This window comes from Neofelis nebulosa, chromosome 15 (assembly GCF_028018385.1).
Source record: "Neofelis nebulosa isolate mNeoNeb1 chromosome 15, mNeoNeb1.pri, whole genome shotgun sequence".
Taxonomy (NCBI): Eukaryota; Metazoa; Chordata; class Mammalia; order Carnivora; family Felidae; genus Neofelis; species Neofelis nebulosa.
In genome coordinates, this window is record NC_080796.1 from 31,191,190 (window position 1) to 31,218,109 (window position 26,920).

Below are 26,920 nucleotides of genomic sequence, written 5' to 3' on the forward strand. Positions count from 1 at the left end.
GGTGTCCTTCTCGCGAGATTTCAGTGGCGCCCGTCCCTCCGGGTGACTTCTCCCTCCCTGTAGCGCTCCTTCTCGGGATCCGCTAGCGGTGAGGTCCCTGTGCGGCTGCTGAGCGGCCGGCTGGAGGCGCTTGGCGGCTTCCGGCCAACCCACTCCTCTCCCGCGCGAAGGGGCAACCCCGGCCTCACCAGGAACATCGAGCCCAAATCAACCAGGAGTTACACTCAAAGTCTTCCCCCGTCTTTCCACTCCACCCGATTTCTCTTTTCCTTTTTCCACTCCTCCACTCTTTCCTACCGGAAACGCTACCCTTTCCTCCTACAGTTCCGCCTGCCAGTCCCTCAACTCTAGTCTTCCCTCGCGCCCCGGAGTGTGACGCTAAGAACCCCCTCCCCCTGTCTGCGGCCCCTCCCCCCGCACCCCAGGAGGCTGTTGGAGGGGATGGGGTGGAGCCCAGGGAGGAAGAGAAAGGAAACCAATCGGATTGGATAAGCAGCTGCCATGGCAACTGGAGGCTGTGGTTGTATTGTCATAGTAACCAATGTGTGCGGACTGGGTGACCCTCCCTTGGCGAATGGATTCCCGGGAAAGTGCCCAGGGTTCCCCCTTGGCTTCCCTTCCGTCTAAAGGCCTCCCCCAGGTTGGGAATCCGGGTGATCTACTGGGCGGTGAGGTTCATTTCCTCTTCCCTTTCCCCTTCCCGCTACCATGAGGGGGGCCCCAAGGCATTCACCGTGGGCTTTTCCACCCGCCTGCGGGCTGGAACCACCTCCAGTTTCCTCTCAGTGCCGGGCGTGGAGAGGGCCGGGGCTGCGAGGAAGACGCCGGGCCTGAAGGCTAGCGAGCTGCGGACTGGAACGAGGAGGGCGAGGCGGCGGCGCAAAGCTTCGGGCGGGCGAGGGGTTTCCCCAGGACTGCCTCCGGCTCAGAGAGGCGGGATCCCGCCAGGACGGGGTCCCTAAGGGAGGAGAACGGCACACGACGACCCAGATTCCTCTCCTGCCGGGCAGGGACCTCCTTAGACTTTTTCTGGTGGGTCGACCCCTTACGGAAATCCCCCAAAGCTCACCCGATACACCCTCGGCAACCGAGCCACCTCCTGCCGCGGGGAAGCCAGAGTAAAAGTAGGAACATCCTAGAAGACTAATAAATGGTTTTCTAGCGTTTAGAGCCAGGGACGTGGTGAGACGCCCTCCCTCTCGGAGGCATCCCCCCAGTGGGGGTCCCACTTGATTAGCGAAGACCTTCCTGTGAGGTCCTCCCTCTGCAGACTTCTCTGATGGGTCCGCTCTGTTTTAAGAACTTGTCACTGTATCTTTTGGGTCGGAGAGGGAAACGTTGGGTAAAAATATCGAGAACTTAGATACTGGCGCGGTGAAATAGTACAATGAAGAACCTAGATACTGGCGCGAAGTTCCGAGGAAAGGCATTGAGGAAGAGGATTTTCATTCTTAAAACAAATTTTTCTGAAAGTCTATTATTCTATTATGTGTATTTTATGTTAGGTTTGGGGTTAAAAACCTGAAATAAGGAAATGGGGTCAATAATAACATGGAGTGTGAGAAGCAACTGGAGAAATGGTAATTCTAATGGCTTGAAGGACTTATTTGACATTTTACAAATCATTTCGATTCGTATTGTGGAGTCTTCTACGGAGCTGTTTCAAAGTACTTTGGACAGTGCAACTGTATAACCTCCCCCCCCACCCAACCAGGACTGTAGCCCTTACTAGCGAGTTTAAATCAGGATTTTAATGGGCTGTTTTAGTTTAGCTCGGTTTGAGTAACTGATTCCTGCTGTCTTCCATGCTAGGTGAGGAGGAACTTTCAAGATCCTTCCCTGAGACCACACCCTATTAAATACTAGACCAATGTTTTTTTGGAACATCATGTATGCGTTTAGAGAAAATGAAAGTACAAGCCACGCTGAAACAAATCGGAAGAATAGATTATCTTTAACGAAATAGAAACTAACCTATGCCCCTCCTGCCGTCAGCGCCTACTGTGCTGCCGTGTGAGGCATGGTGATTGCAGCTGTACAATGCCCCCTGTGATGCCTCACTGCACCAACGCGCCACCCACTCATGGAAAAGAGAGCCACCTAGTGAAATACTGTTCTCATCTCTGGTGTAGGTACTACCTTTCCGTCAACTCTAGAGCCCAAGGATGGAGATTACTACCACATATTACCTAAAATACCCTACATGTCTTTCCTGAAATGCGCTGCTAATCATCACAGTTAACACCTTTTAAGTCTGTGGCTCATAATATCCAGTAAACAGTGTTCGAGCATGTGTCATGACACTTCTGATAAGCAATCTAGGAGATTATTACTATCTTCTCATTTTGGAAATAAGAAAACTGGGATCAGTAAGATGAATCCTTTTGTTGTGTTTTCTACAAACATTTACTGAGCATCTATTACTTTTCAGGTTCTGTCCAGGTTACTGTGGATATCGTGGTAAAAGAGGCATTGTCCCTATCTTGGAGAAACCCACCTTCTGGTAGAGATACCAGAGAATGGAGAAGTGATAAGAATGCAAGATGATGGGTGCAGTAATTAAGGTCAGAACAAAGTACCCCAGGTACACAGATGAGGGTCAGAAATACAATCTTTGTATTTTATATCAGCTTTCCTAAGAATTTTGTAAGATTCTTCAGTAGCTTTACAATGCCCCTACAAACTAGGTAGAATTGTAGCGTTTACGTCTTGTAGGTTGTAAGACACCAATGCCCATCTTGAAAATAACTTTTGAAAATCCATAAAACTCAGAAAAATTATGGCCCAGATATTATACATTGCTTAATGTACATTTTCCAATCTCGTCTCTTTCTACTGCTCTCCATCAAAAGATATGTAGAATATAAGCTTCTGTAATAATAGCTTTTATTCATTTCTTTCCCCTGCAGATATAGATTACATCTAAACCAAAAGAAATTAAAGAGAAACTCTTAATCCTACCTGATCTAAGTTTTTCGTTTGTACCCAAGTGATTTTTTCGGAAAGATCAAAAGCTAGCAGACCTGAGTGTGCATTTCAGCTCTTCCCTCTCAGTCTCTAACCTTTGGTTTCTTCCTTGACCAAAATGGAAATAGGCTTCCTGTGAACTTTAATGATGATATATGTGACTGAGTATAACTGACATATAACATGGGCACTTGATAAATGTTAATTTTCTTTTTGCTCTCATATTCCTTTATATCAAGCTAAAAGGAATAATTTAGAACTACTGCAGCATAAAGTCATTTTTTTAAATGGTAGCTTCTCTAGTCTTTGTGATACTCATAGGTCTGACCACACACCCAAGTCTTTTCTCATTCAGTGCCAAAAGATAGATTTCTTTACCCATGATTCTGATCACTAAGAGAATACAGTATCAGGACATTGTGAGTCAGATTCTAGAGGGTTGAAACTTTTAAATAGCCTTTTGTTGCTAAAAATAGCTTGATATGACTGCATTTTGGCCCAAGTAAACAGTGTCCAGTTTTCAACCACACAGCAAGTACTTCCTGAGAAGCTACTCTTCACATTCCTGCCACATTTACCCAGAGCTTCAGTAACCTGATAATTAATACACAGCAAGCCTCCTCCCTTTTTTATAATAGACAATCTCACCTGATCCATGAAACCATAACAAGCACTAATTTATTTTCATCTTTAGCCTACATATTCTGCATGTTTCCAAATCATGTGCATAATTAGGTACTTAATAAATGTGTTTCTATTTTGATGAGTAGAATGACTTAACTACAGCAGTCAAGTACACAATGTATGTAAAGCAGGTCCATGCTGTCTTCAGTACCACACCTCAGACCATGGAACTAAGTGATTCAATCAAAAGAGTGATTCATTCTCTTCCAATAGTGAGTCAGACACAAAATGACATTTCAACTCAGGTCTCCTGTTGCTCAAGATTTCATAGACCAAAGGTTAGCAGCCTTTCTCAAACAGTTTGCCAAGTATTTATTTATTCATTCACTCCTTCCAGGGAGTCACGGAGCCTGAAAAACAATCAGGAAGACTTGCAGTCCAAGACCCTAGAGAAAAAACTTGTGGTTTTGGAGGCACTGAGGTACCAGAGAATGGTAGTCAGAGTGCATTCTCCTTCTCCATTCTCCTAATATTGACTTAGGGGAAACTTATTAATCTTCAAGAATTTCTCCCAATTCCCAATTAGAAAATATCTCTGGGAAAGAACCACACCTTAAAATCTTATCTGCTAATTTAATGGACACCAACCATCTGGAGAAGACAAGAAGAAATTCTCCTAGGGAAAATTGAAGAGTATTAAAAAAGAAAACTGGGGGCGCCTGGGTGGCGCAGTTGGTTAAGCGTCCGACTTCAGCCAGGTCACGATCTCGCGGTCCGTGAGTTCGAGCCCCGCGTCAGGCTCAGGGCTGATGGCTCGGAGCCTGGAGCCTGTTTCCGATTCTCTGTCTCCCTCTCTCTCTGCCCCTCCCCCGTTCCTGCTCTGTCTCTCTCTGTCCCAAAAATAAATAAAAAACGTTGAAAAAAAAAATTAAAAAAAAAGAAAACTGAAGTTAGCCTCTTTAGTCTCTTATACTCTATATTGTCCAAAAGCTATAGTGTTCATGGATGTCTTTACTACTACAAGCACAGTACTTCAGAAGCCATCCTGGTATCCCTAGTTTGACATCAATGTGTTTCATGTCAAAATCTGTTATGTTACCCGGAAGCTGCCATTTTTTTCCTAAAACACTCAACTAAAAGAAAAAAAAAATCTCTTACTATTTTAGAGTCTGTACCTCCTTAATTTCTGTAGGGCAGACTACTGTTTTTGAGAACAGAGAATGTGATATAGATACTCTTTGCCATAAATCTGCTCTTCTTCAAAACCATGGGAAACCACATGTGGCCACACATGTGCATGTACACATGCACACCTTCTTTTCCCTGTCTTTATTATTTTACAACCTCTATTTGCAATCCGAGTTAAGATATGATATAGATGGAAAGTAAAGAAACTCAGGATGTCATTTCAAGTCATGCTAAGGATACATGCCCAAGGATTGTTCTGCTTTGCTTAATTACTCTAGGGTCTTTGCCATCTCAGAAAAATTCTACATGTCAGAATCTAGATAGTTTGCCCCATATTAATAAAAATTCCTACTCTCATTGGATTGCTAGATGTAAGAGCACATTCCAGAACAAATTGAATAGTAAATTAATATATTTTTATATTCTACACATTTGCCATATTAAGCCTTAAAATTTTTTTTTATCTTCTGGCTTAAGTTCTCCATTCGTTTTCCATTACCCTTACAATAAAGTCCTCCATCATTAGGATGACCTACGTGGTCTGGCCCTTGCCTGCCTCTTCTCTGACACTTCCTGGTGTCACCACTCTAGCCACACTGACCTTCTCTCAGGTCTCTCAGTGGGCAGCAGTCTTTTCTACTCAGAGACTTTACACAAGCTGTTCCCTTCTTTTCTCTTGGACCACTCTTCTTCCTTCTCATGCTTTAAGCCTAAACCTGAACGTCTTTGGAAAAACCATCTCTACCCACCCAATCACAATGGATTAGCTACATCTCTTACATTGTCCCTCAGTACCCTTCCCTTCCTTCATGGCATTTTTCAGGATCGTAATTCTTTTTGTTCAATGTCTGTTCCCTCCAGTTGACTCTGTAAGTTCTGTGAGGGCAGACACCATGACTGTTTTGCTCACTCCCCTAACAGGATGCCTGATACAAAGGTGCTCAATAAATTGTTGTTAAATCAATTAATCTTGGGGGAAAAAATAGAAATTTAGACCATGACTTTCATATAAATGCTTAAAATTCCTGACCACCTAACTACAGAACATAGAAGCAATCCCTAAGCAATAAAAAAAAGAACTTCCCTGGGCCTTCAACCAACCTGGGGCACTGAAATCTGCTATATTTAACAAAATGAAAGAGTTTTAATTAAATGAAATTTACTTAGGCAATGAATAAAGAACACATTTACAATTATCTTGCAGCTCATCAATTATCTTGATGTAACTCATCAATTATCTTGCAGCAAAGTCTCATACTTCAGTGTAGAGAAAGAAGTCTTCAATATCCAAATCATTTTTATTTAACTTTTATGCTCTCAGATTTGGGAATAGGGAAAGCAGTCAACCCTTTTATTGTGTGACAAAATAAAAACACTCCTAGGGGAGGCTGGCAAGACAAAAAAAAGGATATCAGCTAATTGGTAAATAGGATAGAAAAATTAGATTTAAAAATTCAGAAAGAAAAGTGATTCAGAGAATAGAATGGAAAACTCAGTGATCTTTGTATCTCTCACCAGACAGAGAGAGACAGAGCATGAGCAGGGAAGGGGCAGAGAGCGAGGGAGACACAGAATCTGAAGCAGGCTCCAGACTGGGAGCTATCAGCGCAGAGCCCGTTGTGGGCCTTGAACTCACTGACCACGAGATCATGACCTGAGCTGAGGTCGGACGCTCAACTGACTGAGCCACCCAGGTGCCCCATTATTGTTTTGTTTTGTTTTGTTTTCTTGTGTGTTGGGATAAGGCTAAATAAATTGAATAAGTTTGCTAAGGAAGGGGCCACGTGCAGTTTCACTGTAAGTGATATATTGAAATTGTTTCTGGTGGCAGACTGTCCAAGTTCAGTTAGATATTGTCTGTACCATACCTAGCAGTACAAGGCGCTTCGTAGGCACTCAACAGGCGGTGCTGCTGTTATTACGCATATGGGGTGAATCAGAGCTTCACTCACTCAACTTCACACTCTAATTAATGTAGGTTAAACTTATTTTTAAAAAACAAACACGAAATGTAGATTTGCTTTTGTAGAGAGAGAGGTACTAGCAAAATCATATGACCAGCTGGCAAAATCATATGACCAGCTGTATTATATGACCAAGTATAAATTGCCAAGAGGGAAAACAGCTTTCATCTCCTTACAGAGGATGTCTCAGTTCATTAGCAGTTTTTTGTTGGAATGAGATGAGATCCAAGGTCCCTCAAAGCTGAAGAGGGTAAGGAGGCTCCTAGGGAGCAAAACCAGCTGCTTTTGCTTTCCCTGCCCTCTTAGAAACTAACATCCCTGAAAAAAAAAAAAAAAAAAAAAAAAAAAAAAAAAAAAAAAAAAACTAACATCCCTGAAATGGCTCTCAGGCTCACTCTCTCAACCAATGGCTGTAAGCTTTCTGTTATACTGCTCCCACCAAGTGATCCAGTCCTTTGTCCAAAAGGACATGCATGGTTTTAGCTCTTTAACAATGTCCCTGTGGTGGAACCAAGCCTATAGTACATGCCAAATGTTGGAATGCCAGTATTTCCAAAATGTAGGCAGCAGTGGCCTAGATGTTACAGGAGGTTATTAGCTGTAGAAAGAAGTTGAAATTAATTTTCTATAAGTATTCGTGGGACAGCCTGATTTTAGCATTAAAGCACAGTAGGAGTCTTAGGTTGAGTTATAAGTTTAGGGTCTATAAGGAACATTCAACCGATGATCAATTCTTAATCTTTCACTGTTATTTCAAGATAAATCTGAACTAGGGGCCCTTGAGTGGTTCAGTTGGTTGAGCGTCCGACTCTTGATTTTGGCTTAGGTCATAATCTCATGGTTCATGAGTTCGAGTCCCATGTCAGACCCTGCGCTGACAGCATGGGGCCTGCTTCTGATTCTCTCTCTACCCCTCCCCCACTCACATTTGGTCTCTCTCAAATAAACTTAAAAAAATATTAAAAAAAAAAGACAAATCTGAACTAAATTTACTTCTGAGAACCTTAATCTGGATATATCCTGATACTAAGGAGAAAACTTGTGGAGTTGTGGATCCTCTAGAATTTTAGTATTTAGTTATTTATTCATTTAATCTTCAAAAATATATAGAGAATTTTCTATGTTGGGTCATGGGCTCATCACTGGGGTAGAGATGGTGAACAGTACAGTCTTGCTCTCAGATTTTAAAGTTTAGAGCACAACTAAGTAAAGGGGTAGTTATATTACAGAGTAATAATCTGTGGTAGAGGTCTTTGGAATCATTCTGCCTTGAGATCAGGTGCAGGCATGAAATCAGATAACCCACTTACATGTCCCAGTCCACTACAAAGTCCTTGAGAATGAGATTTTGCAGAGTTAACTTTTTCAAATTCTATTACTTAGCAGGAAAAGGAATATATACAGTTCAACTATCCAGAAAAGTGATGGAAAACTATAGCCAAAAGTATTTTAGACTACAATATACCTGAGAGATACAAAAACACATATATGAAGTATGACTACAAAACAGAATTTGCATAGAAAATAGTCAGAAATACAATAAAATATTAATAGCAGTTATTTCTGTGAGGCAAACTATTTATGGGTGGCTTTTATTTCTCACATGTGCCAGTATCTGCCATCAACCAAAGAGTAATAAAGTAGATTAGATGGTTGTTGTTGCTATTATTGTCAGGAGTTTCATTTTTTGTCATTGTTTTTTAAAGAATGCCTGAGCTATCCACAACATTATAGGAGTTTAAAAGGAACATTAGAAATTGAAAAAAAGACAGATGAAAGATAAATGTAGTAGGTTCTCACATCCTGGTGATTGAAACAAAGATCTTATTATAAGCAATTCCTAAGGCATTTCCTAAGGCTTACCCCAATGCACTATCAGGTACTGATACTTTCATACAAACAAAAACTGATGGGGGTGGTCATGTTTGAAATGCATCATGACTGACCCTCTTTGGTAATTTTGAGTCCAGTGGGAACCATAACAGCCTGAGAAAGATGGAATTCCCTAGATGGGATTTACAAAAAAAACATTTTAAGTAAAAAATATCCAAAATTAAACTTTGGCTTAACCTTTCTGCCTTTTTACCTTTATATTACTCTTCTCTTCCATCAACTTTAGGTCACACCTCTGACCCCTTTAGTTATGTATAACCTGCATTTCCACATTTCTCTGGAATGTGACCAGTCAGGAACCTCAGCACTGTGCTTTTTTTTTTTTTTTCTTTTCTATTTATGGGTGAGAAAGCAAAAGAGGCAAAAGAAGATCATCAAGTCTGGAGGAAGAGGAAGAATTGATGGATGAGCAAAGAAGTACACCCCCTGGTGGTAGTAATAGTTCTTAGATACCTACCTATTAGAATCTACTTTCCATGAGAGACATTAAGAAGAGATTAGATCCCCAATCTGATTAAAAACAAGAAAGGTGACCTCTAAAATATACTTCCAGGGGTACCTGGGTGGCACATTTGGTAAAACGTCCAACTCTTGATTTCAGCTCAGGTCATGATTTCATGGTTTGTGAAATTGAGCCCTATCTTGAGCTCCGTGCTGACAGGGCAGAGTCTGCTTGAGATTCATTCATTTTCTCTCTCTCAAAATAAATAAATAAAATATATATAGACTTCCAAACTCAATAATCTCTGTCTTCTGCATGGGACATCTCTGGTCTTGCTGCCTATAATCTGTGACAGTTAGAGATGATTCCATATAATGATACAGATGAAGGAGGCTGGTATATACCAAAAGAAATTGTGTATTGCCATTTTAAATTGATATTCTCTGAAACAAAAGGTATCATCTGAATTTAGTCTGTCACTACAACGTGGAAATGTCACCCTACAACAAACAAACAGGGACACCTGGATGGCTCAGTCGGTTAAGCATCCTATCTTGGCCCAGGTCATGATCTCATGGTTAGTGGGTTTGAGCCCCATGTCGGGCTCAGTGCTGACAGCTCAGAGCCTGGAGGCTGCTTCAGATTCTGTGTCTCCCTTTCTCTCTGCCCCTACCCTGCTGGCTCACTGGCTCGCTTGCTCGCTTGCTCTCTCTCCCTCTCTCCCTCCCTCTCTCTTTCAAAAATAAACATTAATCAAATTTAATACTTTTTTTAAATTTTAAAACAAAAAATACAAAACATTACAATCCAGGCAGTTGCTAAACTGCTATCTACTCCACAGAAAGTCCTTTTTCACCTCTCAGGTAACTGAAATCACAAAGAACCAAATCTAAAAATCTCTTGTTTTTATTTTTTTCAAACTTTATGTTCCACTGGGCAATATGAATCCTATTTTCTTTACTGCAACTATTTTTACCTTGAATCTAGTGACATTTCAATTTAAAAAAAAATTTACCACCTAATCCCATCTTTAATTCATTTTATCGCTATGGCTCTAGTGATACCTAATAAATAACTGTAAAAATTCCTTAAATTAAAATAGAATGACAAGACTCAGCCACTTATTGGATGTGAGGGAAGGAGAGGAAGAAATCAAGGAGACTCCCAGGTTTCTGCTTGGGAAACTAAATGAAAATAGAAAACATAAGAAATCAGTTGGAGAGATGTATGGCTATGAAGATAAAATTTTGTTTTAGACATATTGAACTGCAGTTGTCTGGGGTTGAGAAAGTCTTGTGGATCTGGAGCATCTGAGAGAAATCTGAGCCAAAGTTGTAGATTTTGAGTCATTAGCATGAAGATGGTAAGAAAAGATACTTGAGGGATTTCAGAAAGCTTGCCTATGAAATGAGAGAGCTAGGAGAGGCTTTGTCTTATAAAGAGGGGAGAGACTTCAGCAAGAAAGGATCCAGAACAGAAAATAATAGATAAGAGATGCTAAGTAGACAGGAGCATGGCTTCTGAGGAAACAGAAGATAGATTCAGCACACAAGGGCAGAAAGGCGAAATCTCTTTTCTAGTAAAATAATAACGAGATTGTAATTGTGGGGTTTTCCTCTCCATACTCTCACTCCTATTTCTTTTATCTCATGTCCTTATGGATTTTAAAACTTAAGGTTACAAGATCTCATAGACTAAAGAATCCAGGACAAAGACTGATGATATAAGGCTAAAGCTTTCAGCACTGGAATATATAAACAATTCCTCTAATTGCATGCAGAAAATCAGAGATGAGAGCAAAACACAAGGAGACATTGTATTCTGCCTCCCACCTGAAACCAGAAGCCCTGAGGAGATTTATAGATATTCTAAATAGGTTTCTGGCATTTGAGAATAGAACAAAAACCTCAATCCCCATTACTACGCAAAGCCAAAGAAGGTAGCAAGACCACAGAGTTCCTCGCATCCACACTGGCACAGGAAAATAGTTAAAACGGTATTGTGAGCTCATGCTTTGAATTTCTACATCTTCAAGAACTGCAATCATAAAAACATTTTTTTAAATTAAAAGACATCTCTGGGTTCATTAGCAAGATTATTATCTCTGGACATCAGGATTGAATGAGCAACACAACTGAGTTAATGAGGATAGAGCTGTGGCCCTGATATTCCAGGTCTGAAAGCAGGTAGATGTAGGCTAGGAGTCTGAATCCTCAGAGTAATGGAGAGCAATGGCACCCCATACAGAATATGGCCCCTTTAGTCACACTCACTGTGAAACTGGGATTTGGGAAAAGCTATGACTTGTACCCTGAGCTGGAGTTTAAAAAACAAAATGAACAAATGAACGAACCAAACATTACTTGTGTCTGGTAGTGGAAGGAAGGAGAGAAATTTCAAGATTTGTGCCAGACTGCTTTCCAGTCCTCTTTGCCAATATCCCTGATGAGGAACAGGAGCCCTGAGACACGTACTTCTGGACTGGGGGCTGGGACAGGGTCTTAGGATCTACAAGGGGGTTACATGGTGTAGGTAGAAAGATAAAGCTACCACTTAAGATGAGCTGCAAATTACAATTTGCACACAAGGCAAATTAACACTAAAAACATAGCCAACCCCTTAACTTAATTTTTGCTTTAATTCATCTGTTAGTTTCTAGTAAAGATACATTAAAAATTCCCAATACACTTGTTGATCTACTTATTTTTTTCCTGCAATTTTCTTACTTTTTAAAAATTTCATAGTTATAGGGTTAACTGGATGGAACTTCTTGGTGATTTTTTTCATTTTTTAATATAATGTAATTTTTATCAGTATGTAATGTCTCTATTAATAACCTACTTGCTTTAAACTATTTTGTCTGATACTGATATTCTATTCCAACTTTCTTTTGGTTAGCATTTGCTTATTATAACTTTTCCTTTTCTTTATATTCAAACTTGCTGTTATTTTATTATTGGCAGATCTTTTATAAACAGCATACACCCAGGTTTTTGTTTTTTAATCTTGACTGTCTCCTTATTAATTGGGAAGTTCAATTAATGTAAGTATGATCTAGTTGAAATTCTCTGGGTCATTGCTGGCATGTACTTTTGATTTTCTGTTTATAGTGCTTTCTCCTGTTTTGTTTGTTTTTGGGGGTTTTTTTTTGTTTGTTTGTTTGTGTTTTTTGTTTTTGTTTTTTTTTTGGTTGGTTGGTTTGTTTGCCTTTCCTGCCTTTCTTAGATTGAAAACCTCTTTTTATTCCTTTTCTTTTACTTCCACTGATTTGGAAACTACAGATTATATTTTGTCTGTGCTACAAGCAGCTACTTTTAAATTTATAAATGAATACCTAACCATTAATTTTCCTATTTATAATTTTTAATTTTTTAAGTTATTTATTTTGAGAGAGAGACAGAGACAGAGAGACCACAGGTGGAGGAGGGGCAGAGAGATGGAGAGACAGAATCCCAAGCAGGCTCTGTGAGATCATGACCTGAGCTGAGATCAAGAGTCAGATGGATGCTTAATCAGCTGAGTTACCCAGGCACCCCAATTTCTAATTTTTTAAATACAACTGTCCTGGGGCGCCTGGGTGGCGCAGTCGGTTAAGCGTCCGACTTCAACCAGGTCACGATCTCGCGGTCCGTGAGTTCGAGCCCCGCGTCAGGCTCTGGGTTGATGGCTCGGAGCCTGGAGCCTGTTTCCGATTCTGTGTCTCCCTCTCTCTCTGCCCCTTCCCCGTTCATGCTCTGTCTCTCTCTGTCCCAAAAATAAATAAAAAACGTTGAAAAAAAAAAATTTAAATACAACTGTCCTATTGTTCCAGTAAGACTGTGTTTTAGCTATCAAACATATTGGGCAGTTTTTGGTATCTAAAATTTTAGTTCCATATTTATAACAACATAACATAAAACAGGTACTATACAATCAATGTATAATTAATCAGTCTAATTTCTCAGTTTTTGCATTTAACATATTTTTTAACACCACACTTTCATTGTTAATTCACTTTTCTTTTTGCTGAAATACATGCTTTATTAATTCATTCCATAAAAATTTGTGGTTGATAAACCCAACTTTAAAAGAAAAATTCTCTATTTCATCATTCTTAAATTATAGCTTAGCTAGGTATAGAAATCTGTGTTGCCAGTTATTTCCCCCTTAATGCTTTGGAGATATTAAACATTGGCCTCTGGTATTTGTTGTTATTGATAAGAATTCTGGCACCTAATTGTCATCCTTTTATGAGTAATCTATGTTTTCTTGATGGTGGTTTTTGAAATTTTCTCTTTGTTGTCAGTGTTAGGCATCTTCACTACAGCACATCTATGTATGAATTTATTTTTATTGTTCTGTACCTAATATACGCTTTCATTTCAAGAACTTCAGAAAATTCTCGGTATTTCTCGGCTCTCCAAATATTACTTCCACCATGTCTTTTATTCTCAGACACTGCTAATTAGTTGCATCCTTCATGTGTTCTAGGTATTGCTGTGTAACAAATCATCCCAAAACATAGTAGCATGAAACATGAACCATTTTATTATACTTACAGATTCCTTATGATAGGATTTCAGGGATAGCTTGACTCAGCTTCATGATGTTCAGAGTGTCAGATGAAAAGACTTGAACAGCTGGTAGTCACTTGAATGACTGGTTCTTTTTCACTCCTATGTCTAGGCTAGAGTGACAAAGGCTGGCCTCTACTGGAACTGGAGATTGGAGTACTTACACATGACTTCTCTATGTGGCTTGGGTTTTCTCACATCATAGTAGCCATCTTTCATCAGTATGAAAAATGAAAATATGTATATGTTTGTAAACACATAGAATATCATAGAAGGATATTTCAGAAATTAGTAATAAGAGAGGTGCCTGAGTGGCTCAGTCGGTTGGGTGTCCAACTTCAGCTGATCCTGCAGTCTGTGAGTTCAAGCCTCACGTTGGGTCCTGTGCTGACAGCACAGAGCCTGGAGCCTGCTTCGGATTCTGTGTCTCCATCTCTCTCTCTTCCTCCCCCACTCACACTTTGTCTCTGTTTAAGATAAAAATAAACGTTAAGAAAATATTTTTAATTAAAAAAAATAAATTAGTGGGGCGCCTGGGTGGCTCAGTTGGTTGAGCGTCCGACTTCGGCTCAGGTCATGATCTCACGGTCTGTGATTTCAAGTCCCGCGTCAGGCTCTGTGCTGACCGCTCAGAGCCTGGAGTCTGCTTTGGATTCTGTGTCTCCTTCTCTCTCTCTCTGCCCCTCCCCTGCTCATGCTCTGTCTCTCTCTGTCTCAAAAATAAATAAAAACATTATAAAAATTTTTTATAAAAAAAATAAAAGAAAGAAATTAGTAATAATTGCCTTGGGGAAGAAAATGGAATCACAGAGGGAAAGAAAAAGGACAGAAATACATTTTAATGATATATTCTTTTGTGCCCTTTGCATGTTATGTGAGCGCATTATCTAATAAAAAATAAAAATTAAAAACAAAAAAATCCCCAGCCGTGCAGATAGCCATTTATTTATTCTTTAAACGTAAATAGACACTGCCCTACACTTGATGTTACATTTGAAACACTGCACCAGCAATTCGAGGACTACTGAAAAGAAATATACCACACAGTCAAGCATGGCTCCCTCAAATAGAACATCGTACTACAGATTGAGTCCCCTTCATGTAAAGACACTAAGTGACTCTCAAGTGGTACAATCTACAGATCATTAAAGATCCATCTTACCCAAAACATTTCCTCTTGTTAACCTGCTTCAGTTCTGAAAACCCCAATCTTGAACTTTCTTTGTTAGGGTAAAGGCATATTTTCAGCAAACCCCTATTATGCTGCAAATACATAACCTGGCTAACCTGGTAGCAAGATGGGGTTATTCATAGGTTCTCTCTAGTAGAAAGTTAACTGAGAAATGAGGTTGGTTTTGGTGGGAGGGAGTTAAAAGCCTCTGACGCATGCAACCCTGCAAAGGATTACACCCTCGAGATTTGCCAAATGAGAATTCCTGCATAGTTAAGAGGTTAATGAAGGTACTGAGTATTTAGGAGAAATGGAGAGAAGTATGCATCTTACAAACCTCACCTAGTTTTTATGAAGCAGTGTCTGAGTGTATAGTAGAGTGAAGCCCTACATTGAAATTACAGGAAAGTCAAAAGTCACAATAATTGGCTATAGGTTGACAATAGACTTATGTCCCTCAGTAGTTTTTTTAAGTCATTAGAGTAACATAACCTGTTATAGGGGCTCCTGGGTGGTTCAGTCAGTTGAGCATCTGGCTTTTGGTTTTTGCTCCGGTCACAATCTCACAGTTTGTGGGTTTGAGCCCTGCTTCAGGCTCTGTGATGACAGCATGGAGCCTGCTTGGGATTTTCTCTCTCCCTCTCTCTCTCTGCCCGCCCCTGCTCATTCCCTCTCTCAAAATAAATAAATAAAACTTTTTTAAAAATTCTTAATTAAAAAAATAAATAAATAAAAAAGAGTAATATAACCTATTATAAAATGGTTTCATACACATCATCTATCCTAATATTAATCAATGTATATTCTGGATAATACTAGCCTCTTTGGATGTTAATAGATATTGCTAACATAATGTATTTCATGATCAAATACATTTGAGCAACAGTAGTTTAAGAAGGATTTTTTTTTCTTGGCGAGACTTCTTAGAGCTTATAACATGCAAGTGTATATTTCCCCAAACCAAAAAAAAAAAATGCAATGTGCACAAAATTATCTTCCCTCAGAACCCTTTTTTAAATCATAGCGCTTCTTATGGACTAATGTTATATAGGACACTTGGGAATAACTGATCCTTTCTACTCTTCTCCTGAGTAGAAATTTCTACTGATGGTCACCTTTGTCTTGTCTTATCTTACCCTCCCCTGAATCATTCCATATCCTCCATTATGATGTTCATACTTGGAAAATGTTGATGACATCAAAAGTAATGATGAACTTCATGCAAGGTCTTCCATACCGCTTGTTACCATATGCCTAGGCATGAGTACCAGCAGGAGGCTCTGCATTTTCTGAAGTAACTACAATCTGCAGCAAGACTCAGAGAGATCAGTGGCAGATAGGAGCAGACCTGAATGTAGTATCTCCTTGTCAGTGAGGCCTGTCCTTCAGGTGTCATGATGCTCTCTGTAATCTGGTCTTGCCTTCTTTTAGGCCTCAAAAACTGGGTCTAGGGCTTGGCCTTAGCCCTCCTTGAAGCAATAATAGTGACTTTTCTACCCATACAACTAAATTCCAAATCCTTTAAAGCTAAAATTAAGTTTCCTTTGAGCTAGAAAGTCCAGGCCATAGAATGCCGCCCATCTCTGGCCAATGTATTCTCCAAAGGCAGGAGATAGCCATAGATGGTTGCACCACTGATTATGTTCCTCAAGAGAGTCTAGTAAAATATAGATGTATTAGTAAAACCGAACTAAGGCTTACTCCAGCCTTAATGTCCATCTGAATACTTCATTTCTTCCAAAAGAATCACAAATCCATCTTTAGAGAGCTTTGCAAGATAATTTATCTTCACTGAAGTCTTGAAGATGTAGCAAAGCAGTGAATCACACCATATACCTAGAATTTAGTTAACATCCTCCTTATTTATTTCCCCAAAGCCCCACGCCACAGAGCAGCTGCTGTCTAAATACCCCTTCTTTGCTTTTCAGTCACTCCCTCATCCCTCACTACCCTACTTTCTCTGTCCCTTTCCACTTACAGCTTCTCCACTGTGGGTAATCTCTTATCTTTTTAAAAATTAATGTAAATCACTTTAGCTTCTCCAGTTCTCTTATCACCCTTTCTTCCCATTACCTTCCCCAACTTACCTCATCAACTCAACAAGGAAGCTGGGGGAGAACAGAAATGGAGAAAATATAGTCTGTTGTTATATGTTACACTTTTCCTTTGTTTTCTATATATGTAATATGTAACATATATGTATATCGTGTATATAATATGTTATGTAATATGTCCAGTAAATCTTCAATATAACAATCCTTGCCTGTTAGTCTGTCCTGTAAAATTGCTAGATTAATGAGCCAATCAGGTATTTGTTTCTGAAATCCAATAACTAGTTTAACTAGTTCTCTTTTTTTTTATGTTTATTTATTTTTGAGAGAGAGAGACAGAGAGACAGAGCATGATCAGGGGAGGGGCAGAGAGAGAGGGAGACACAGAATCTGAAGCAGGCTCCAGGCTCTAAGCTGTCAGCACAGAGCCCGACATGGGGCTCAAACTCATGAAGCACGAGATCATGACCTGAGCTGAGGTTGGACGTTTAACCAACTGAGCCACCCAGGCCCCCACCCCCCCAATAACTAGTTCTCTTAAAAGTTCATACCCTTTAGTCAGTTCTACACATAGCCAATGGTGATCTAAGTTCTCCAAAGGTTGTATAACTGGGCTGTGTGAGATGAAAACAAATGGGCAAAATATCCAGGTACTGGTCATTCGCATGAATAAAGCTGCCTATCTATCACCCTCTGATCAGACAGTCTGAGCTCACATGGGAAGACCCTTTTATGTCTACTTGTGCTAAGCGAGATAAGGAAACCATTGAGTAGGAACTAGGTCAGCTGCCTCCCACTGCTTATCACCAGTCATCAAAACAAATTTCTTAGCTTAGAAGTTTCATGTCTTTTAAATGGATTCCCTGTTCTCGTTTCTTCTCTACAAACCAGGACTTTGCTAAGCACCCCGCCTTCAGACAAGTTTATACATCATTGGGTGTATAGGCTTGTCTGATATTTCTCAACTTATTATTTTTTGGCTTGCATGTGTAATCATTTACTGGACAAATGCTTCATACATAAACTGCAAAGACACACATTCAGGATGAATTTAAGATTTTAGAATCAGAAGTAAGAACTTCAGAGAAACTAGACTTGAAAAAGAATAGAAAATGTCAGCGTATACTCCCCAGTCTCCCTGCTGCTTGATGTTGGTCAGAGTGAAATCAGGATTCAGTGGTGAAGACCACATCCTGTTACCATGGAAATTATTGTACTGTCACAAATTTAGTACTATGACTTCATGGTGAAGAGGAACAGATGGTCTGGAAAAGAATGGAGGCCTAGGGTTAACAAAATTGTTTGGTGAATAAGCCATCGTACATCCTTTCTGGAAGTGGGTAAGAACATAAATAATAAGCAAAAACGACTTTATCGGAGCCTTACAAAAGCCACTGAGGAAGGAGTTTAGCCAGGGTAAAACTACAAAGCTCTTTTCCAATGAGAGAAAAACAAGCATTTTACTGTAGGGTGAAGCACAGGGGGGAATACAATACAGCTTACAATAAGTCCATGTTCCACAGCTGCCCCTTCACTCCTTACCAGCCTCTCACTTAACCACCATTGAAGTAATATCTAGAGCCCTTAGGGCCAGCAATCAGGCCTGCACTTGCCACGCTTTCACACTGTCCCATTTTTAGGTATTTCTGACTTCTAAGGTTTGATTCCTGCATCCTGGGTCACATGCTTCCAAACAGCCTGAAGAACGCAGGCCAGTAGGGGTGGGCAGTAGGGTTACAGCCTGGCGTGGGGGTGGAGGTAGCTAGCTCATCTTGTCTGAGTGGTCGCAGTCCAGACTGAGTTCTTGTCCAGCCAAGCTGGCACTCTGGAAACCAGTCCCACAGATTGGGCAATAAAACCAAGGTATTGCCAGCAACTCAAAAATTGACCCAAAGCACTGATGTTTAGAACTGTCTGCCTAGCAACTTTCCATTGTGATAACTGTTCATTTAAAGGGCAGTGAAGTTTCCCAAGCTTATAAATGCCACTAAAATCAGTCATCCTTAGAAACACACTTTATTTGGAGTAGAGGCAATGAGAAATCCCAGCATCATCATCCTCCGGGGATGATTATCAAGTAAATTAACTAAAAGAAGCTAACATTAGCTAACAACTAATGTGTGCTAACCTAAATGCTTAAAGACATTTTTTTGTTTGTTTTTTAAATAACTTTAGATTTTATTCACAGGAGAGTTGCAAATACAGTACAGAGAGCTCATGGGTATCCTTCATCCAGCTTCCCCTATGTTAACACGTTATGTAACCACAGTACAAGATTGACACTGTGAAGTTAATGTTGGTACAATACTGTCAACTAAACTACAGACTTCATTCTGGTTTCACCAGTTTTTCCATTAATGACCTTTTTTTGGTTCTGAGATCCAGTCCATGTTAACATTTAGTCATTGTATCTAAGTCCCCTTCAATCTGTGATAGTTTCCTGGGCTTTTTTTCATGGTCTTGACAATGTTGAAGACTATTGGTCAGGTATTTTGTAGAGCCTCCCCAAATTGAGGTTTCCCCGATGTTTTCTCATTACTAGACTGAACTTATGGATTTTTGGAAATAACATCACAGAGGAGAAGTGTCCTTTTCATCACATCATGTCAGGGGTACATGATATCAATATGACTTATTACTGATGATGTTAACTTTGGCCATTTGGTTAACATGGTGTATGCCAGGTTTCTAGTAGAGAAATTACTTTTTCCCTTTCCATACTCTGTTTGTTAGAACAAATCAATATGTCCAATACATATTCAAGAAGGCAAGGAGGCTCTACCTCCTAGAAAGGTGATTATCAAAGAATTTGTGGTCATATAAACATTTCATCCATCCCAACAACTAATAAATATTTTTGGTGTAATAGTTTGAGGCTATGTAAATATTCTGTTTCTAATTTTAGGGGATCTTGACTGCAGCAATTATTACCATGGTACGTCAATGGTTATTTTAAATGTCCCTGAGGGTGCCTGGGTGGCTCAGTTGGTTAAGCCTCTGACTCTTGGTTTCAGCTCAGGTCATGATCTCACAGTCTCATGAGTTTGAGCCCCATATCAGGGTCTGTGCTGACAGTGTGGAGCCTGCTTGGGATTCTCTCTCTCTCCCTTTCTCTGCCCTTCCTCCACTCATGCTGTCTCTGTCTCTCTCAAAATAAATAAATAAACTTAAAAAAAGTTTTTTTTTAAATCCCTGATTCCTACTATATGTATTATTTGAAGTCCTTCTGTAAGAAAGATTTGCTTCCCTCACACACACCCTGCCACTACTAATGTATTTGTTTTCTTATTTATATCAGTATAGACTCATAGATACTTATTTTATTCTTTGAATTATAATCCAAAACTGTGACTCTTTATGTTGTTTTTTGGATTGTTCCAATTTTGGCTTTGGGGGAAGTTTTGGGTTGGCTCCCCTGTCTTCTTGATATGCCTTATACAGGAAAGAGCTAACATAGGTCAGAGGCTGCTATGTTCACTGCCTGCAAGGTTGTCCTTGGCTGGCATCTGGAAACCTGGCTTGTGAAAAAGTTCCCTGTACTGGTATGAAAAGCTCTATACCCTGCTGAACTTGTTCTACCCATTTAAGCCACTGAATACCTGCCTCCTTCTGAGAGACTGGGGTTGTCATAGTTGCCAGGCAGAGAATGCCAACACTACCAGCCCCCAAGTAAAACCCTCAACTCTGACTCTCCAATGGGCTTCCCTAGGAGAAACATTTAAGTACATGCCACTGCATTTTCACTGCCAGAAAAGGGAGCACACCTAGTTTGCCCCCTCCTGGACTGGGAGGGAAAGCCTGTGGATAGATATCTCCAGATTCTGCTTAATGCATCTTTCCCCCCTTAATGATCTGCTGTGTAAGCTTACTGTGTCATTGGAATGGATTTTAGCCATTAGTGCAACTGAATCCTGTGAGTCCTGCTAGCAGAGCACTGCATTTGAGTGGCCTTGGATACCTCTAAACATGTCTTATCCCCCTTCCCTCCTTCCTTCCTCCTTCCTTCCTCCCTCCCTCTCTCCCTTCCTCCCTCCCCCTCTCATTTTCTCTATTTATTTATCAGCACTTCCTTACTTTGTAGCACTACAAGAAGCTCCAGACTTGTATTTTCCTTGTCCTAGTCCTAGAAGCAGTCATTTCTTCAAGGAGCCTTTTTTTTTTTTTTCTTTTTAGGAGAATGATATTTAGAAAGCAAGGTTTGTGGATCATTGCTAATATGCTATCATTGCTTCTAAGCCCTTTGGGCAGATAGACAAGGATGTGTATATGTGTGTTTACTAACTCATACACACACACGCACACACACACACACACACACACAATTTTTTTGAGGGGGAGGAGGGGCAGAGAGAAAGCGAGAGAGAGAATTGTAAGCAGGATTCATGCTCAGTGAGGAGCCTGATTCAGGGCTCGATCTCACGACCATGAGATCATGACCTGAGTGGAAATCAAGAGTCGGAAGCTTAACTGACTGAGCCACCCAGCTCCCCCAACCAAATGCATTTAAGATACATCTATGTTGTGTGAATCCATAGTTTGCATTTTTTTTTAATTGCTGAGTAGTATTTTACTGTATGGATGTATTACAGTTTGTTAATCTGTTCACCTCTTGAGGACATCTCAGCTGCTTCCAGTTTCGGGTGATTATGAATATAGCTTCTATAAATAGTCATTTACAGGTTTCTGTATATACAAGTTTTCAATTCACTTTTGTAATTACCTAGGATTCAGATTGCTGGGCCATATGATAAATGTATGTTCAGCTTTGGTGAGAACTGCCAAACTAGCTGCACCATTTTGCATTTCCACAACCAGTGACTCAGAGTGGTTGTTGTACCACATCTTGACCAGCACTGGGGGTTATCAATTTAAAAAAAAATGTACTTTTCTTTTTGCCATTGTAATGGAGATATCTATTGTGGTTTTCATTTACATTTCCCTAATGACTAATGACAGAACATATTTTTATATGCTTATTCTCCATTTGTATATTTTCTTAGAAAAGTATCTTTTGTCTTTTTTTTTTTAAATTGGGTTATTTGTGTTCTTGTTGAGAAATGTAACAATTCTTTATATTCTGGCTATAAGTCCTGTATTGTACATGTGATTTACAAATGTTTTTTCCAACTCTAGTTTGTCATTCTAACCATTTTTTTTTTTTCAAAATCAAAGTTTTTACTTTCTGTAAGTCCAATTTATCAATGTTTTCCTTTTATGGGTTGTGCTTTTGGTGTCATATCTAGAAACTAGTTACCAAACCCAAGATGATACAAATTTCAATATTTTCTTCTAAAAGCTTGATAGTTCCTACATTTTACATCCAGGTATATGATCCACTTTGAGTTGATTTTTGGATAAGGTGTGAAATATGTGTTAAGGTTATTTTTTTCCTTTCTGCATATGTACATTGAAATGTTTTAGCACCATTTGTTGGAAAGATTATACTTTCTCTATTGAATTGACTTTGCACCTTGTCAAAATCAGGAGACTATATTTTGATGAATCTTTTTCAGGGTTTTTCTGCTTCATTGATCTATGTGTCTCTCCTACTGTCCATACTATAGCTTTATAGTAAATCTTAAAATTGCATTGTATGACTCTCCTCTCTGTGTCTCTATATACTTATATATAAACATTTATATATTCATACATATATCTATTTTTATATTTATATATAATTATATAAACTATATTTGCTTCATATGTAAAGTGCATTTATATGTAGCATGCAAATATGAAATATAAATATATATATTTATATATAAAATATATAAGTAAATATATTTTTATATATTATGTATCATGTATATTATTCCCTGGTCTAGCTCTAACATCTATATCCTGAGTTTACTTATGATGATTGCTTTGTCTATTCATGCTGCCAGCTTAGATGTTTTAAATGAGTTATCTCAAAGTTTTCAAATGCATCTATGACTTCAAAGAGGATTTTTTAAATGTTGCATCTACATTTTATGATCATCTAATATGAGATTATTCTGGATCTTGTCATACAGTCTTAGTCTTCATGTTTGTTTCTAGCTGAGTTTGTACCAATGAATATCTAAAGTAACAGCATATAGTATTTAATTAGTGGAAAAGCATGTCAGACTGTTATTAATTTGCATGTCTTAAAGCCAAAATGACAATAATTTTCCTGCATATAGTGCTGTACTCACGTTAAGTTTACCTGTTATGTAGACAAAACTAAGCTTTTGCATTGATAATAATAATTGGAAAGATATTTTCATAGAAAAATGCTTTGGCTTAAGTTATTTAATAACTTGAAATTTTGGCTGATGAAAATGATATAGTGCCAGCTAATTAGTAGTGGCTGAGCTAGTATGTAAATTTCTTATTTGCATCAAGTGAAAGCTAAATTATGTCATGCTAGCTCTCTTTTCACACAAAAGAAGTCTCTAGTAGTTAAAATAAAGGAGTAGAATTAAATAATCTGCACCATAAGAGTTTCATACTGCAAGTGGATGTATTGCTTCAGTGTTGTCTCTGTCAGCCCAGTTTTAACAGAGTATTAGCATAACTGTTGGTAGTATAAACTTAAAAAAGAATTTTGTATTAACTAGTATTTTTCCCAGAATTACATTTTGGGGTACACTGTTGAATCATGGACAATTTAATATTGGATTTGGAGTTAAAAACAAATTCATTGTTTAAAATGAAAAGTAGGGTATCTAGGTGGCTCAGTCAGTTAACCCTATGACTCTTGATTCTGGCTCAGGTCATGGTCTCACAGTTTCGTGAATTTGAGACCCCAAGACAGGCTCCGTGCTCATGGTGTGGAGCCTGCTTAGGATTCTCTCTCTCTCTCTTTCTCTCCCCCTCCCCTACTTGCATTCTCTCTCAAAATAAATAAATAAACTTAAAAAATATATATGTGATTAAAATAAACAAAAATAAATAAATAAAATGAAAAGCAGTAACAATAACAACAGCCCGAATTTTAGCCAATTAAAAATCAAATTAAGTCCACAAGTGACAGAAAGCCCTCTCCCCCTTATTTGGACCTGGCAACTTCAACCTGAGTCCTTTGAAGAGAGGCAGCCCTCCCATGTATCTCATAAGGAGGTGACTTGGTGATCAACAATGGGACCAGGGCACGTGGCAAAGGAAGCGGGACCTGAAATCTATCTAGAGAAAGAAACAACTTTTCTAACTTACACGAAGGTGTCAAATGGGGGTAATGGTGCCCTAGTTGAAGAATCCTTTACCAAGTTTGTTGTATTAGTCAGGATACATACAGCTGCAAGTCACAGAGCATGTGACAAAGACTGCCTCAAGTAATGAACACATTTATCTGGAGATAGACGGTTCCAGGGTTGGGAAGTGGCTTGATGATGCATTAAAGATTTTTCCTTTTTTTTTAATCTTTCCACACTGACATTCTTGAGTGCTGAAGGTTGATCCTTGCATAGTCATCTCCTGGTAACAGAATTGCTGCTACAGCTCCAAGATCACATCTTCATGGAATAGTACTGGACCCCCATCTCTGTTTTCATCAGAAATAGAAATTACTTGCAGAAGTGGGGCTCCTAGGTGGCTCAGTTGGTTGAGTGTCTGACTCCAGCTCAGGTCATGATCTCACTGTTCATGAGTTCGAGCCCCGCGCTGGGCTCTGTGCTGACAGCTCAGAGCCTGGAGCCTGCTTCGGATTCTGTGTCTCCCTCTCTCTCTGCCCCTCTCCCACTCCTTCTCTGTCTCTGTTTCTGTCTCTCTTGAAAATAAAAACAAATAAACATTTAAAAAATTGTTTAAAAAGAAAAGAAATTAAAAAAAAAAAGATTCACAGAAATAAATCCATCCTTCCACCCCAGCCAACTTCCCCTCATGTATCATTGGCCAGAACTGGGTCACGGAGCTACACTGGCTTCAAAGAGAGGTGGGAATGACTGCCTAAAAAGGAAGAAAATTGGCAACCAACAGTGTCTACCACACCCATAAAAGAAAAGGCTCTTTTTTTACTGTTTCAAAGGCAACCTCCAAACCTAGGGAGCAAAAAGCATCTCCACCACCCTTTTCTTGGACTCTGGAATTTTTCTTGAATCACTTTGTAATGTTTATACTATCACATTCATTCATGCATTCATTCAGACTAATTGGAAAGAAGATAAATCTGAGTTAGTTTGAAATGAAAAAAATAATAGAACAATCTTAGGAACTTGTATGTCTATCACTTTTTTTTTTTTAACGTTTATTTATTTTTGAGACAGAGAGAGACAGAGCATGAATGGGGGAGGGTCACAGAGAGAGGGAGACACAGAATCTGAAACAGGCTCCAGGCTCTGAGCTGTCAGCACAGAGCCCGACGCGGGGCTCGAACTCACAGACCGCGAGATCATGACCTGAGCCGAAGTCGGACGCTTAACCAACCGAGCCACCCAGGCGCCCCTGTCTATCACTTTAAACTGCACATTATCAGTAAAAATTGGGCTAGCCAGAGAAATCCAAGAACAAATCCTTCGGAAGAAGCTTTAAGTAATGAACACGCATCACCCGGGATAAATATGTTCTTTGTACGCAAACGGACCAAGCTTCTTAAACATGTTTTTTTCTGCATTACCCCTTGCAACACTGTTTGGTGTGTGTATTTTTTTGTATGCAGGGTGGAGGAGTGGTTAATTAAGGGAGCAACCAGGGGCACCTGAGTGGCTCAGTGGGTTAAGTGTCAGACTTCGGCTCAGGTTGTGATCTTCCAGTGGCAAGTGCACTGGAGCCCTGCCCTGGGCTTCCCTGGCAGCTCAGAACCTGCTTCAGGTTCTGTCTCCCTCTCACTCTGCCCCTTCCCCGCTTGCTCACACACACACACACTCTCTCTCTCAAAAATAAATAAAACATTTAAAACAGGAGAGCAACTAAAGGAAACTTAAGTACATTAACATGGTACCAACTTTTCAAATTGGTTTAGTTTTAGTTTAGTTTAGTTTAGTTTTCAGTTTGGTTTCCTAACAATTCAATTATCAGGAATCTTGGTATTTAGGGAAATCCTATTTGTTACTCTTTCCCTAAAACAAGAACACATCAATAATCAAATAACTACTCCCTAATTATCTCTTGTGTAAATATGGATTTACATATCTGAAGTTTGGCTAATATATCGCATACTTTTCTGCCTTGGTTCCCCTTAGTTGTATTATTTTTAAAAGTATTCACATCTCTCATAACAAAAATTTCCAGGTAAACTCTTGTTTTTATGCTCCCTGAGCAAGACGCTTCCCTCTCCCCACCCCCCACACACCTCAAACGAATATACCAAACCTCACTTTATGTTTTATCCAAACTTGCCTTTTTTTTTTCTTACAGAGCTTTTAGGAAAAGGTGTGAGCAGGATTCATTCTTCCCTCTCTGAATTCCATTCCCAAGGTTGATAAATTAAAGCTGAACCAGGTCATTCTTATGTGAAAAGTACTTTCCTTTCTTTCGGTGTCCTGGATTTGCTGAAGATCACGATGGCGACAGAAGGGAGAACATGTCACAATCGGCCACCAAGGCAGTTTCTTATCCATTGATTTGTGAAAGCTACTCCTTTCCAGTAGCATACTTCATTTTTTTTTTAGTGTTTGTTTATTTTTGAGAGAGAGAGAGAGAGGATGTGGGGGAGGGACTGACAGAGAAGGAGACAAAATCTGAAGCAGGCTCCGAGCTGTCAGCACAAAGCCCAAAGTGGGGCTTGAACCCACGAATCGTGAGATCATGACCTGAGCCAAAATCAAGAGTCTGAAGCTGAAATGACTGAGCCACCCAGGCGTCCCAACATACTTCACTTGCATCCATATTATGGCCTGCATTTTTCCAGAGGCTGAGTAAGCAAAAGACCCATCATTTCTAATTATACAGTTTGATTACTTCAAAGAACATTTTGGGTGCCATTTAGATGATGAGGAAATGATCCCTTTACTATTTGTTAACATTTCCTCTACTGTGATGAAATTGTTGAGATCATGTTGGAGACCACCTCAATGCATGGAGAGTCTTGAGTTGGGGACCTAAAATGGCCCATGCTTTCCTTTGGTCAGGAAGTCTTCCTCGAAAAAGATGTCCCCGGGATTAAGAGA

The 26,920-nt window shown here is 39.5% G+C and overlaps 1 long non-coding RNA gene across 3 annotated transcripts; it reads left to right on the plus strand.

Annotated features, from left to right (window-relative positions):
- Nucleotides 1–18: 18 nt before the first annotated feature.
- Nucleotides 19–26,461, plus strand: LOC131495806 (uncharacterized). Of its 3 annotated transcripts, none has more exons than XR_009254130.1 (3): nt 19–2,128; nt 2,432–2,564; nt 26,169–26,461. It is a non-coding gene; the product is annotated as an uncharacterized LOC131495806 (long non-coding RNA). The 3 variants fall into 3 exon arrangements; XR_009254129.1 differs by lacking the exon at nt 26,169–26,461 and adding an exon at nt 3,989–4,287; XR_009254131.1 differs by lacking the exon at nt 26,169–26,461 and adding an exon at nt 3,989–4,287 and having other exon boundaries at nt 19–1,032.
- Nucleotides 26,462–26,920: the final 459 nt, after the last annotated feature.